The sequence below is a fragment of the Solanum lycopersicum genome, chromosome 5 (genome assembly GCF_036512215.1).
Source record: "Solanum lycopersicum chromosome 5, SLM_r2.1".
NCBI lineage: Eukaryota > Viridiplantae > Streptophyta > Magnoliopsida > Solanales > Solanaceae > Solanum > Solanum lycopersicum.
Window position 1 is genome coordinate 7,203,663 of NC_090804.1, and position 15,141 is coordinate 7,218,803.

Consider the following 15,141-nt stretch of genomic DNA (forward strand, 5'->3'; position numbering starts at 1 on the left):
TGAGATATGTAGGAGACCCGTTTTCAAAGGTTCGGCCCTAATTCCTAAAGTCTTTGTCAAATCCTTCTCTTTAAAAGCGAATGGAGTTGGTCAAAATTGGTTCGGTCAACTTCATTTTCCTCGAGTTGCTTGCATCAACCCAAGTAAAATGAGGGACAGTTGTTGACACCCAATTTTTGACCCGCGTTGGTATAAATTAATTATCGAGCTTCATGAGTTTTTCAAATTATTTAAGTTAATTAGTTTTATAAGTCTTGCGAAAATTAAAAAAAAAATAAAAATAAAAATATGTATATATATATATATATACATATGTATGTATATGTATATGTATATATGTATATCTTAAGTTTTGAAGGTATTCTATTAAACTAGTTTACTTTAAATCACGACTATATTTTGAATCATTATTTTATAATTTAAATAGTTGTGTTACCAAATAAGTAAGCTCGTCAACAAATTTGTACCAAATTCATTTGTTGTTTTAAATCAATTGGCTATTATTTAAAATTGAATTCTTTTACATTTTAAACAATCCACCCAAATCCATTCCCAGCCCAATACCTTACCCAATGCTGAGGCCCAATCCTCCCACTTCTCTTAAACAAGCCCAACACTCCCTTCAAATTTTTAAACCCAACCCATTATATTCCTTACCCGACCCAACACCTAATACCCGACCCAGCAAATTAATTCCCAAAGCCTACGCGCGGAAGTTCTCAAAAAACAGTCCCTTCCCACGCTTTCTCCCCCTCGCGTCTCTATCCCTCTCTTTCCCTCTCTCCCGCGTCTCCCCCACGTTCTTCTCCCTTCCCCCCTCCATTTCGCGTGAGCGAGACGTAACGACAGAGACCCATACCCTGCCGCTGTCAAGCAGGTCTGCGAGACGTCTCCGTCGCCCTCGCCAACACGCAATTGCCTTGTGGGTTTGACCCAAAGGGATTTCGATTTTGAGTTCAAAAATGGGCGGAAAATCGTATCACCCACCCTCCTAACCCCTCAAACCCGAAATTTCTCCCTCTATATAAACCCCTCCCCTCTTCAAAAAAAAGGGGGGGGATTCTGATCACGAAAAGTTGGGAAATTTGGGAGAGGGTTGGAATTCCTGGAAAAGAAAAAGTTAAAAAGAAAATTCGAGAAAGAGATTCTTGGTTTTGTTCTATTGTTTCCGAGAGAACTAAAAGAAATTGGGAGAGTTTTATCACAAAGGGTGGAGACAGAATTTCAAGAACATTCTGTCTCTTTCCGGTTTGATTCAGAAGACGAGAAGCAAAGAGAGTTTGCCTCCCTCTCGCCTTGTTTTTACCGTTAGCCGAAAGGATTCGAAACAGAGTTTTCGCTTCCGTCTCGATAACAACATCGTATTCTCGCACGGTGGTAGTCGTCTCGCTCGCCATCGTCCTCAGTCGCTGCTCCGAAGAAGGTAACCGTCCTCTTAAGTTTTCCTCGTCTTTTCAACTTAGCATGTTGTTTCGATCACGAAGTCGCTACCTTTGATTGTGTTGTTGTTATTATTCTCACTTTTCGTTCCATGGCTGCTGAAGGAGTCTGTTCAACTTTTCCAAATGGGATGTTTCTTGAATGTCGATGGTTTCTCTTCATCTCCATAGTTATCTGGAACTTTCTGATGATAGTTATCTATTTCCAACAAAGTTTAGTTGGTATTTTTGCATCTGTTTTGTTCTCAAGGATATTTATTCATGTTTCTTCACTGCGTAGTCCATTGTCTTGTCTCGAAAAGTTGGCAGAGATGGTTAGTCGTTAAATTTGTTGTGTTGAGTTCCATGATATACTTGCTTTGAGAATCTGGTTGTGTGAGGATTAGTTGTTGTGTTGCTTTCTCATTGTCCTCAAAGCGTTTTGATTACTATTGATATAAAAAATGTTTTTTTTACTTCCTACCTTAGTTTCACTGATACACAATTGTGTACGCTTAGCGATGTTACATGACCTTTTTGAGATCTTAGCATTTGGATTGTTATAAGTTGCTGGTTGCCTTCCTTTTGTTAGATTTTGACTCACATAGCCTTAAAGTTGTTATTTAAAATTGTTGGATGCTGGTTTTGCTGTCCTTAGGAGCATGCGATTAGCATTACATGTTAAAAAAGGTCATTGTTGCGCCTGTGAATTTATTTTTTCTAGTTACTTGTTTGAAGATGACCATTCTCATTTCGTTTGTTTTGTGGCATATGGCACGTGAAACCTTCCTCGAGTCCATTTTTGGATTCCATTCGGGAGAGATATAAAGGCTCGGAAATTCTTTCCATCGAGTCAACTCGCCAAAGTCGAGGATCGCGTAAAAGGAGTGAAGAATTGAAGAAGTTGGGAGAAGAGAGACTGGAAGACCCTATTTATTTATTTATTTTATATTGTGTTTTTATTTGTAACGGGCATAAGCCCTTATCGCTTTACCTTTCTCATATTTTATTTTGTATGTTTATCTTAGGACAGGTGAATGGGTCAAAACCCAAAAGCAGGGGGGTCCAAGTTTCGGTCAAGGCGAACAGAACCCGAAAACTTTGACCCAAATCTCTCTCTCCCCCTCTCTCTATCTCTCTTTGCTATTTGTTGACGTTTTGTTTTAAATGTCGTTAGTTTAGGATTAGAAAACTCCAAATTCCTTTCGAAACGTCTATCTATTTTATCAAAACTTGCAACTAAAAGGGAATCTCAAAACGATAAATATTTCAACTCGTAAGTTTGTTTAAAACTCTAATATGTTCAAAATTCAATTTCTAAGTTCGTTTGAGTTAAAGTGCTTTAACCTTAAAAATAAAATTGGCAAGATGAATATTGCAAAAACTTGTAAATTTGTTTAAATGAAATAAACTCAAATTCAAAATTGCAAAAGTTAAAACAAAAATAGTCAAATAGTTAATCGCCGGAAAACCGTTTTTAACGGAGTGTCTTAGGTGCCTTAAACACCTTCCTAAGACACTAATATGAATCCCGAACCCCTTAAAGTTTTCAAAACGATTTTTTCTGTTTAAATTGTTTTGGAAATAAGTTTTCTTGATTTTTCTTAAAAATTAAGTGGCGACTCCTAAAAGTCGAAAATAAAACAAACTCTTTTCGAAAATCAATTTTTCGATAAAACACATTTCATTACAACAATTCCATTGAGAAAAAATCAGATACTGGAAGTTGGTGCTTGACAAGTGCCACTGATCAAGCCTAGCTTCCTTTTAGCTGAAAGAGCTATCAAGATCGATCTCATCCACCCGAGAAAACATCGTCCATCAAATGCAGTGCTTATGAGGTTTATTACAGGAGATTCAGAGGGATGAAGATAATAGAGGTGACTGAAGTCCATAGCAGATGCTGCAGGTGCAACACTGGTTCCAGAATTATTGGAGGGTGATGAAGAATATCCCATTGTAGATGATAAGTGAATGAGAAATGGATCGAGCTTACTGCTTTGATACCATATACGAAATGGAGGAGACGTTTGTGGAATTTTTTTGATAATCTATTGATCATTATCTTCAATCTATAATATAGAAGTATTCTTTGCAGGAAGATAAGCAAAAACAAAAATATAGAAAAATCTCAGTTGTACACTTGTATAAATCTTGTAGAATTATTCTAACAACCTAACTAATTTTATTCCCTCACGTGCTGATACAATGTACTGCTCACATGCTCTTTTTCATTTTTTTTCTTTCTGTAGCTAATTGATAGTGTGAAGTATGTTTGCCAATAGTTAATTTCTGAGGTTGATTTAGATTTATGTGCCATATATTTACATGATATCAGAGTCAGGTTCATCCATGTTTGGACTTTTGATCCACGCTCTTGTTGGACTTGGTCGTGAGTAGTGTTGTGAAAGCGCGCTTTAAAGCGAGGCGACCCTTGTGCGCTTTTTTATCTTGAGGCGAGGCAATCTGAAAAAATCTCTCACTTCAGATGAAGAAGCGAGAAGCGACCCTAAGGAAAAAGCGCGTTTTTTATATAAAAAAAAAAGCGACAATTAGGGTTTTTTTAAAAAAAAATTAAGTTTTTTTTTAAAAATAATCTGAAATATAACCTTCTCTCTCCTCACGACTCTTTCCCTTTTTTCTCTCCTTGTGACTCTTCTTTCTCTCCTGACGATCTCGACTGAGGTTGTTGGCTGCCTCTCTCTTCAACCTCGACCGACTGCAGGTAACTTTTTGTTTATCTCTTTTTTAGCTAATATTTGTTAGTTCATCTCTCTGAGTTTCGACTACTCTAGTTTTTTCTTCTTCTTCTCTTCTTTTCTTCATCTCTGCTGCTTGCTCTTTTCTAATTACTGACTGTTGCCTCCTCTATTTTTTTTTCAATTCTTTTGCTTTTTTTTTATTTTGTGATTAGTGTGTATGCTAGCAGCTTTTTTTATATTATTTTTTGAAACTTTCTTTTTGTTTGTAGTATTTAGTGAACTTATATTTTTTGAAAAGATTTCACAAAAGAGAGATCTGGCTTGGGCATATGGAACTCCTATGGGTAGTAACACAAAAGTCAAATGTATCTTTTGTGATGTGACATACAATGGTGGAATCTTTCGTCACAAAAGACATCTCATGGATGGCTATAGAGATTTAAAAGTATGTACGAAAGTTCCGAATAAAGTGAGGGAAGAGATCAAAGAATATATGTTGAAGAAAAATGAGTTTAAAACTCAATTAAACCATGAAGCATCCATGGTTAATCTTGTTGATAATGATGAAATGGATGATAATGAATTTAAAGTTAATATGTCGATGCCAATGGGGCCTCCCTCAAAGCAACAAAGGATGCCTTCATGTAGTGGGAGTGGGTCTTTCATCAATAACATCGTAAAGGGTCCTTTGAATCTCTATTTCTCGCAAAAATCAAACGAAAAGAGAAATGGTGAACCGTTTGACTTAGAATCTTCTAGAAAGATTTTGAGGGATCGTGATGTATCTGCTTTTGCTAGGTGGATGTATGATGCAGGATTTCTTTTCAATTGTGTTAACAACACAGATAGTTTTGGTGAATTCATTGAGGTAGTCGGCCAATATGGCCCTGGAATGAAGCGTCCCACCTATCATGAGGTAAGAGTTCCTTTTCTAAAAAAAAAGGAGGTGGAGAGGACAAACAAGATAGTAGTAGAACATAAGGTTCAATAAAAAACGCATGATTGTTCCATTATGATGGATAAATGGACAGCAAGGAACGGAAAAATGGTCATTAATGTTTTGGTGAACTCTCCAAGAGGAAGTGTATTTCTTGAATCTTATGATGCTAGTAACTCTTTTACCGACTCTAATAAGATGTTTAATTTGTTTGAGAAGACTATCATGAAGGTAGGGCAGGAAAATATGGTACAAATTGTGACTGATAATGCAAGCGAGAACAAAAAAAGCACTGTATCAACTTGATGTTTGGTGATATTTTCAAACAAGCCCCGTATTCTACAGGTGAACTTGAGTCTTGATATTTAATTTGCTTTTTTAAACTTCATGTTAGATTTCTTTATATTTTAACTGTCATTTTTTTGACAGTTTTTGGCAAGGCTGTTAAGATACATGCTTATATCAATCAAAGGGCACTGTTGTTGAATATGATGAGGAGATATACAAAGCAAAGAAATTTGGTAAAACCCGCCAAGACAAGATTCGCAACAACTTTTTTTACTTTATATAGTTTTTATAAGCAAAAGAAAAATTTGAGAAATTTGTTTATGTCAACTGAATGGAATGAGAGTATTTATTCAAAGGAACCTCTTGGTAAAGAAGTTGTGAGACATATCATTAGTCCATTTTTTGGAATGACGTTGTTCAAGCACTCAGAGTTGGTGGTCCTTTAATTCATGTACTTCGTATGGTAGATGGGGAAAAAACCCACCAATGGGTTACATTTATGACAGGGGCGGACCCACATGGTGTCCGCCGGGTGCTCGAGCACCCATTAAATTCATTACAATATATATATATCTATGTAAAAATCGATAGGTATTTGTATAAAATTAACATAGAGCACCCAATGAATAAATCATATAGTTGGCCCAATGGTTCTAGGATGGGTACTTAAGACTCTTTTAATGTTGTTGTACCAAGGTTCAAATCTCATTGTTAACACATATTTTTTATAGTTTCACTTCAGAGCACCCACAACCTTAAAATTCTAGATCCGCCACGATTTATGAAGCCATGGATAGGGCCAAAGAAAGTATTGAAAAGACATTCAATTATGATACAAGAAAATATCAAAGTGTTTTTGAAATCATTGATGCAAAGTGGACAGATCAACTTCATCAGCCTTTGCATGCAGCGGGACACATTTTAAACCTAGGACTCTACTATAAAAATAATCACATGAAGACTTTAACTGAAGAAGTGTGGCAGACATATCATAAATGTGTAGAGAGGATGATCCCAGATAAAACTTTGCAAGACAAAATAGGGGAGGAGCTTGGTGTGTACATGAAAGCGGGTGGCCTACTTGGAATTGAATCAGTCATTAGAGCTAGAACCTTGAGGTCACCAGGTGAGAATTTCATCTTTTAACTGTTTACAACTTCAACTTTTAAGTTATTACACATCTTTTAAAATAACTCTTCTACAGTTGAATGGTGGATGCAATATGGTCATAATGTCTCAAACTTGCAACAATTTTTGCTATAAGAGTACAAAGTTTAACTTGTAGCGCATCCGGTTGTGAGAGAAATTGGAGCGTGTATGAACATGTGAGAAACTACATTACATTAATACATTATTACTAATTTAATTGATATCTTAATCATCCCAAGTCCTCCTATTATTACTTTCTACTATGTGCAGATCCATAGTAAAAAGAGAAATAGGCTGGAGTTGACACGCCTTAATGATCTAGTGCTCATCAAATATAATAGAACATTGGCGCGTCGTTACAAGGCTCGTAATACCATTAATTCAATTTTGTTCGATAGTATTGATGAGGCAAATGAATGGTTAACTGGAGCACCACAACATCATCAAGATGAACAAGTGTACGAAAAAGAAAGTCTCGCTTATGGTGATGTTTCTGTGGCAAGTGGTGTTGAGGAGAATATTTATAGTTTTAGGAGGAGTACATTGAGGGGCAAGGAAAGAGAAGTTGGAGGTTCTAGTTCAAGTCGAAACCTTGTTGATGAGTCTTCTGATGATGAAGAAGATGATGACCAAGTAGAACCCTTGGTTATAGCACTTGAAGAGTTTGAGGATCAAGTTGAAGAATAGGAGTTTGAATCTTTGTGATTTAATTATGTTTTTTATTTTTTGCTTTATATGTTATGACTTATGAGTATTTTTGCCTATGTAATTTCTTTCAATCTAAGACTATATTACCTCTATTTAGTTATTTAATATTTTTTATTTTTATACTAAATGTCGCTTTTTTTAATTAAAAAAAAGCGAGTGCTTCGCTTCACGCTTCTCGCTTCTGTGAAGCAAGCCCTCGTCGCTTTTTTCCGCTTCTCGCTTCCCAAAACACTGATCGTGAGGTGGGGGGGGGGGGGGGGTGTTAGAGTGGGTAAGTGCTACATTGATTGAAGAATGAATTGATGATTTCCTTGTATAGATTTGAAGAAGAGATTGAGTTATGCACAAATATCATACAATACTAATATAAAATATTCTAAAAAAAAAGTAGGAAATAGATTAAAGTTTTCTTTGTATTGATTTAGGATATTTGGAGTGGTTGAGTGATGACCATAAAGTGATTTAAATTTTGGATGCAGATGGGACATTTTATGGAGTTGATTATATCTCTCGTGACACCAAAGAAAGAAAAAGACTAAAGATATTTGAATTAAAGATGAAAGTTGTATTATATTATTTATGTTATATAATAAAATGAAAATAAATATATATATGACTATACCTATCTTTGCTTTAATTACTACAATAGTGCAATCCCATCACTTTTCTTTTTCTTTTTTCCTTATCCTTTTAGTTTCACCCACAACCAAATATCCTTACGAAATTAATAATGATTACGGTAAAGTGATAGAATTGTTTCGCTCTTAATTATAAGTTTTGAGTTTTGAATATAAAAAAAAAATTCAAAAATATCATTCTTAAATAAATTATGCAATACACGATCTAAATTTAATAAAAGATCGAATATAAACTCAGACATAAAAATCGAAAAAGATAATCCTCATGAATCCTGTTGGACTATCACTTCCCTTTTCCCAAAGTTCTTATCTTTATTTAAAAAGCCATACCCCAATAATATTGCTAAAAAAGACAACTTCTTACACATCCAAGATCAAGTAAGTTCAAAATCAAGGCCTTTCATCGTAAATTATGAGATTTGAAAATTTTTTCGTCGTTAAAAAAAAAAGAAGATACTAATCATAGAGAAAACAAAATATTCTCCACCTTCTATTAATTTTGTACTAGCTAGTACTCATTTTAGTGAATTGACTTGTAATTTTTTTTTTATAATGAAATTTGATGTGTGTTTTTTTTTTTCAGTCAGAAGAGGGAATATGGAAGGTGGAGCAATTACAACTAAGGATATGAAGGTGGAGATTAATTCATCGACGGAGCCGGAAAATATATCGCCACCATCGGAAAATGTAACGACGGGAGGATTAGCAAGGCAAGGAAGTATGTCCAAGAATAATTGTCTTTGTTCTCCGACGACTCATGCAGGTTCCTTGTTTAATCAAACTTCGATTGAATCGAAGTTCAGTTATATACACTAACAATATAATAATTTATTATTATTTTTTTAACATTCTCGATATAATTTTACTTGCACAAACAAGTTACTTTACTAAATTTATGCTGAAATACCAATCAATGTTACAATGGGTGGTCAATCACTTTTAATCTGAAAATTCCAAACAAAATCATGAGTGTTTACTTAGTAATATTGTATGATTTTCTTTTTTAAATATAAGCAAAAGAGTTTTGTCCAAAAGTTAGGTTCATCATTGTACGTATTATACAAAGTTAGTGTTGGTAATTTTTTTTGATTTAGCAATACTTTTTTTATATTGTCAATATATATAATTTAAACTCGTTTTTATGATGATACAGGTTCATTCAGATGTAGGCTTCATCGTGCTCCGACGATGACTAATCCAAATCTCCAGAGGACTAAAAGTATTGAATCAAATCCTAATAAGGCTAATCCAAATGCTTATACGACTAGCTAGCAATGGTGCTTAATTAATTCTATAGTTCTATGGAGTTACAATAAAAATTGGATTATGTCATTTACGTTGAAATCTTGTACTTTAATGTATGTATTGTAACGTTGCTTTCTATTTGTTATTAATTAATTATAATTAAGTTGATCTATTTCCTTTGTGTTTTCACTCATAGAGACTTGAGTTCTTATAATGAAAGGTAGCTTGGAGTAAGCATATAAATGTACTGAGGGTTTTTTCCTTTTGTGGTTTGTGGATGTTAAAAGGGAAATTATAGAAAAGGACGCATGTATCGAGATATGTTATTAGTATTTATTTAAGTGTGTAGAATTTGAAGTCGATTTGGCTTTGCTCTATAATACAATGATTTCATATTTGAATTTGGGGCCTAATATCATGTTTTTGGCATGGTCGATTTGAGTTGTTGGAGGTAATTTTGTTTTTGGTTCAGAATATCAGGTAAAGATACTTTAATGAATATGATCGGATGAATAATTTAATTGTAATAGACAATTATGTAAATATTCCAATCTTATACCTTATAGAATTGAGATAATTTCATAAGTCTCCCTCGAGGTTTTACTGTATAACACTCATTTTTCTTGTGATTTACGATATTACGTCTACCTTTCTTGTTTTGATTTTTTTATAACTAATATTGCCGGCCTCTCCTTTTGTTTAAATCCTTCCTTCTATGGAAGTAGCATTTAAGCTAAAGTATTAGGCTTCATTAATCGCAGTTTGTCTATTTACGTATCATAGCAATAGTTTAATTAGCTAGTGAATCCGATTTGTTTATTTTGCCCTTTTCATAAAATAAATATATAATAGGGAAAAGTACACAACAAATCACCATTCGCGACTAACATTATACATTAATTATGTAGGCTGACTTTGAGTTTGTATAATTAGTCACATTTGTATATGTATAATTCGCCAGAATATACAAATATATACGTATAATATACGATTATTTAACCTATATACATTACAATTCACCTCTCTCCCACTCTCTCCCCTCTCGCTTGCTCTATATACAAATGTATATGTATAATATACAATTATATACATACACGATTCACCTCTCTCCCATTCTCTGCCTCTCTCGCACGCCTCTCTCGTCCCTCTCCCACTCTTGCTTCCCATATATACAAATACATATGTATAATATATACAATTATTTAACCGATATACATATCCAATTCACCTTTCTCCCACTCTTTCTCCCTATCTCTCCTCTCTCTTCCAGTCTCGTTCGCCTCTCTCCTCCATATAACATGTAGCTACGAATTGTAATTATCAAACTATAGATATGGAGAGTAATTAAACTATTTTTAAGTGGCTATATATGAAAGTTTCCCTATATAATATCATATTTAAAATTATATATAACTAATTATGCGGTAAGTAAAAAAAAAACTTAATTAAAGATCATTTATTTCAATTGCATACGTTACCAAATAAGACTTTCATTCTCGACAACCACAGAGTGCTCATTGTGTTCATTATATCGAAATTTCTTCTGAATTAGAACATAATTCATTGATTTTTTGTTGTGTGGTATATACAATGTATCCATGTGTTCATTATATCGAAATTTCTTCTGAATTAGAACATAATTCATTGATTTTTTGTTGTGTGGTATATACAATGTATCCATTACACGTTGTATATTTTTCTGTCTACATTCAATTTATATGTACTTCATATATTACTTGGTTAATGTGTGTTTAATTTACATTGTTATGTTATTGACTACAAATATTCATTTGAATTATATAGTTGTTTATAAGTTTAAAATAGTTTTAAGTGTATTAACATTCTATATGAAGTAGTTAATTTGCTTAAAAATCATTTGTATATGTATATAATTGATATCGAATTTCAAATTAAATTTGTTTGTGTGTCTAAGCATATTGTATATTTTGTATATAAGTCGTTTTATATTTTAAGTCAACAACCGTGTATAGTTGAATAATTTTCATTTATACATATCAATTTGTATATATGACGATTTGAGCTCTATATTATATAGATTGTACACAAAATATACCAATAACAGGCCTTCATTATACAAATATATAGTTATAGTTGTATAACTATACAATATTAGTCATGTATGAATATAACTAGAAATAGCATAATTGAATACTTATACATATGGTAGTTAGTAATTATTTAATAAATACAATCGGCTAAAATTATAACTCATTAATTATGTCATATACCAATTGAAAAGAAAAGAAAAAACAAAAACACGGCTATAACTTTAAGTCTTCTGCTTCTTGTTGGTCCGTTGCACAATAATCATCTTCCACAGTTGTTTTGTTTTTAATTATACAGTGATACAATTAGAATTATAATGGATTAAATAAAATAACTGAATTCCTTTAATTATGTACTGAAATTTTTCAACTTTTCATTATTACATTAACAATTAATGATTACATAGTTAATGAGTTTACTTTCAGATTTCAATTATTTTTTTTAAAAAAATGAATTTGTCATATATAAATTTTCATTGTCGTTGTTATTCTTGTTCAAACACAAATGTATTTCACTTACATTTCTTTAGTAAATTAATTTATGTAATTGTGAATTAATATTACTTGAAATTGATTTTGCACTATTAGGATGATTGATTCAAAAATTTTAAAATTTGAGTTTTGATTCGGTTCAGTAATTTTATGGGGGTGTTGATAGATTTAAGGAGCAAATTAAGTGGGTATGCTAAAGTGAGATAGTGTGTAGATTCGTATAAAAGGAGAAAAAGGATTCTACATGTTTTGATAAACTAAAAAATAAAAAAGTTGGAGCCTGACTTAACGTCTTAAACAATAATTGTTATTCATAACTTAATTTAAAGCATAATTAACTATCAAATGTTAGGTAAGTAACGTAATTTTTCCTTCAAAAAATGTCAAGCCCAATTCATTATTATATGTGGCCCACGATGGGCCAAATCTTTTTTTAAGGAAATATATTTTGTAATGATTTTTTAATTAAAATTTAAATTTTAAAATATTAATATATGTAAATATTTACAAGATAATAATAGGAATACATGATTTTGTTATGCAAATATTTTGAGTACAACCGTACAAGAGAATGTTCTTAAACATAAAATTTGTTAAATTAATATATATATATATATATATATATTGATTTTAGTAGACTTTGAGTTTGGATGCACTTATTTTTAGTATTATATTCATATTGCTCAAGTCTCACGAACCGATCCAATTCATTATGCTCAAGTCCCACAAACCGGCATTAAAACCCCTAATCTGAAATAGATTTCAAATTCATAGTTCAATTCTACAAATAATCGCAGATTGGAATGAGTCGGTCGACATACCTAGTCCATTTTAATGGATCTAGCTAGGAGAAATTTTACAAATATCCACTACAAGTAGTTTAATTAAGCTCTATCTCTATAGTTTCATAATTACGATTAGTAGCTACATGTTAGAGGAAGGAGAAAGGCGAATGAGATTGGGAGATGGAAGAGAGAGGCGAGTGAGATTGGGAGATGGAAGAGAGAGGCGAGTGAGACAGGACAAAGAGGTGAATTGTATTTGTATATCTGTCGAATTGTATATGTATATCTGTCAGATAATTGTATTATGTAACCGACATATATATATATATATATATATATATATATTATATTTGTATATCTAGCGAGTGAGATCGGGAGAGGGAGGAAAGAGACAAGCAAGATTGGGAGCGGGAGGAGAAAGACAAGCAAGAGAGTGAAGAGAGGTTAATTGTATTGATATATTTGGCATATAATTGTGTACATATACACATATAATTTGTATTAGTATATGTATAAGAGAGGAGAGAGGAGAGAGGCGCACAAAAGAAATTGTGAGTTTAAATTATAGCTATACTAGTTAACATATCCGCGCTTTGCGCGGACATTATTAGATTTATGAATAAATTTTTTTGTTTAAATATATCGAGTCAAATATTTATTATTATTGAACCCAATAAATAATATTTTTCAATTTGTTGTTCACTATCTATGCTTTTAGTATTTTAAATATAGTTGATTTCGTATAATCAATTTTGTATGTTATCTTTAGAAACATGTAAAGAAAGAAAAATAATTTCATGAAAATTTTCTTTTTCTTTATGCGGTTGTAGTAAATTCTAAATTATATTTTAGGAGGGAGTTAAATTATACAATGTTCATATAAAAAATATTAATGAAAAAAGTTACTCTAAATAAATTGATAACCGATAATTTAATAAATTAGAAAACATATCATATATGATTCCTAGAGTGGAAATATACAACTAATTTCAAGTCATGCTTATCATATTATTTTATCTAAAATAATTACATTTTTTAGAATCTATTGCTTGTAAAATAACAAAAGGTTGACTTTTATTTTGGTGAAAATCATCTTCGGTATATTGAGAAATCATGTCAACACTACAATAAGCAATTCAATAGGAGTATCATATTTTCATTATTCAACTAACAATATACTCTACTTAATTTTTTTAATTTAACATGAATCTAATATGAAAAGCAAACATTCAATATTTTTTAAAAAATAGCAACACAATAATTATTATTACAGAACGAAAAAAAAAGCAACTGTTGTAATATACCAAATTGTTAATAAACACTTATAAATTTATAATATATAAAAAAATACTAATAAAATACAAAAACTCTATAGAAAATCTCTTTAAAATTGTTACTTGTAGCAACTAAGTAAGATAAGAAAAACTATATAACTTGCACATTAATTACTTTAGGGGGTTATCCACATGAAAGGTTTTGAAGTCATGAATATTATTAATTAACAATTAACAATTAAAAATAAAAGTTACATATATAAAAAAAATGTTAATTATGCAAAATAATACTATTATGTAATTATTTGAAGAGGAAATTTTGAAAATATATTTTACAATATCACACTGGTGAAGAAAAATAAAAAACATGCTAAATAATTTAGAGAAAAAATACATGTGATCGGAGGTAATAGAAATGTACCACATCATCTTATTTATTTCTAACATTCTAACTTTATATGTAAATAGATATATTGGTTGTAAGTAAATAATAAAGAGAAAATAACTTAAAATATTTTTTTAAAATTGTTATTCTAAAATTATAATCAGAAGAATGTCAAAAAAAAAAGGAAAAGAAAGTGGAAAATCAATCTATTAGGATTGAAAATTAGATGTGAGTTATGGATGATTATTATTTACTCCTAATAAAGTAGTATGTGAAAAGTTTTTATTGTAAATGTTTATCTATTAATAAAAATTATTTTTAATTAATTAAGTAAATTACTTTTACAAAAATTAATTAATTTAAATAATAAAAAAGGTCAATAAAGAGAAGATAAATGTCACATCACTTTTTTTTATGTTTCTCATTTTCAATAATTAAGAGAAGTTAAATAAATTACACTTTTTAGTTTTAATATAATTAATGTGACTAAGGGAAAAAAATTTCTTCATTCTTTTCATTAAATAATTTATTTATTCATTAAATTTTTTAAAAGTACTAAAAATGATTAATTTATTTTTTGTTTAGTCTATGACTATTTTTTAATATGATAAACTACATCATATATTTTTTAGGGACATCAATATGCAATAGTTATAAGAAATGTATCATGTGCAATATTATATTTTTCAACTGTGACAAAAATTAAAATATTAATTAGAACTTGACGAAAAAATTACATAAAAATAAAACTATATAACTTTTCATTTTCATTCATTCACATAATAATAATAATAATAATAATAATAATAATAATAATAATAATAATAATAATAAGAATAAGAATAAGAATAATAATAAGAATAATAATAATTATAATAATAATAATAATAATAATAATAATAACAACAACAACAACAACAACAACAACAACAACAATAATAATAATAATAATAAAAAGAAGAAGAAGAAGAAGAAGAAGAAAAAGAGCAAAGTAAAATGAAGAAAATAATGTTAATTGAGCTTTCTAATGTGTTAATTAGTAGAGTTTCATAAT

General features: G+C 30.8%; 1 non-coding gene and 1 pseudogene across 1 annotated transcript; both read left to right on the forward strand.

Moving 5' to 3' along the window:
* Positions 1–4,044: 4,044 nt before the first annotated feature.
* Positions 4,045–7,278, forward strand: LOC138348475 (uncharacterized; annotated as a pseudogene).
* A 563-nt stretch (positions 7,279–7,841) lies between these two features.
* LOC112941536 (uncharacterized) lies at positions 7,842–9,257 on the forward strand. The gene is made up of 3 exons (XR_011221125.1): positions 7,842–8,218; positions 8,424–8,603; positions 8,994–9,257. It is a non-coding gene; the product is annotated as an uncharacterized protein (transcript).
* Positions 9,258–15,141: the final 5,884 nt, after the last annotated feature.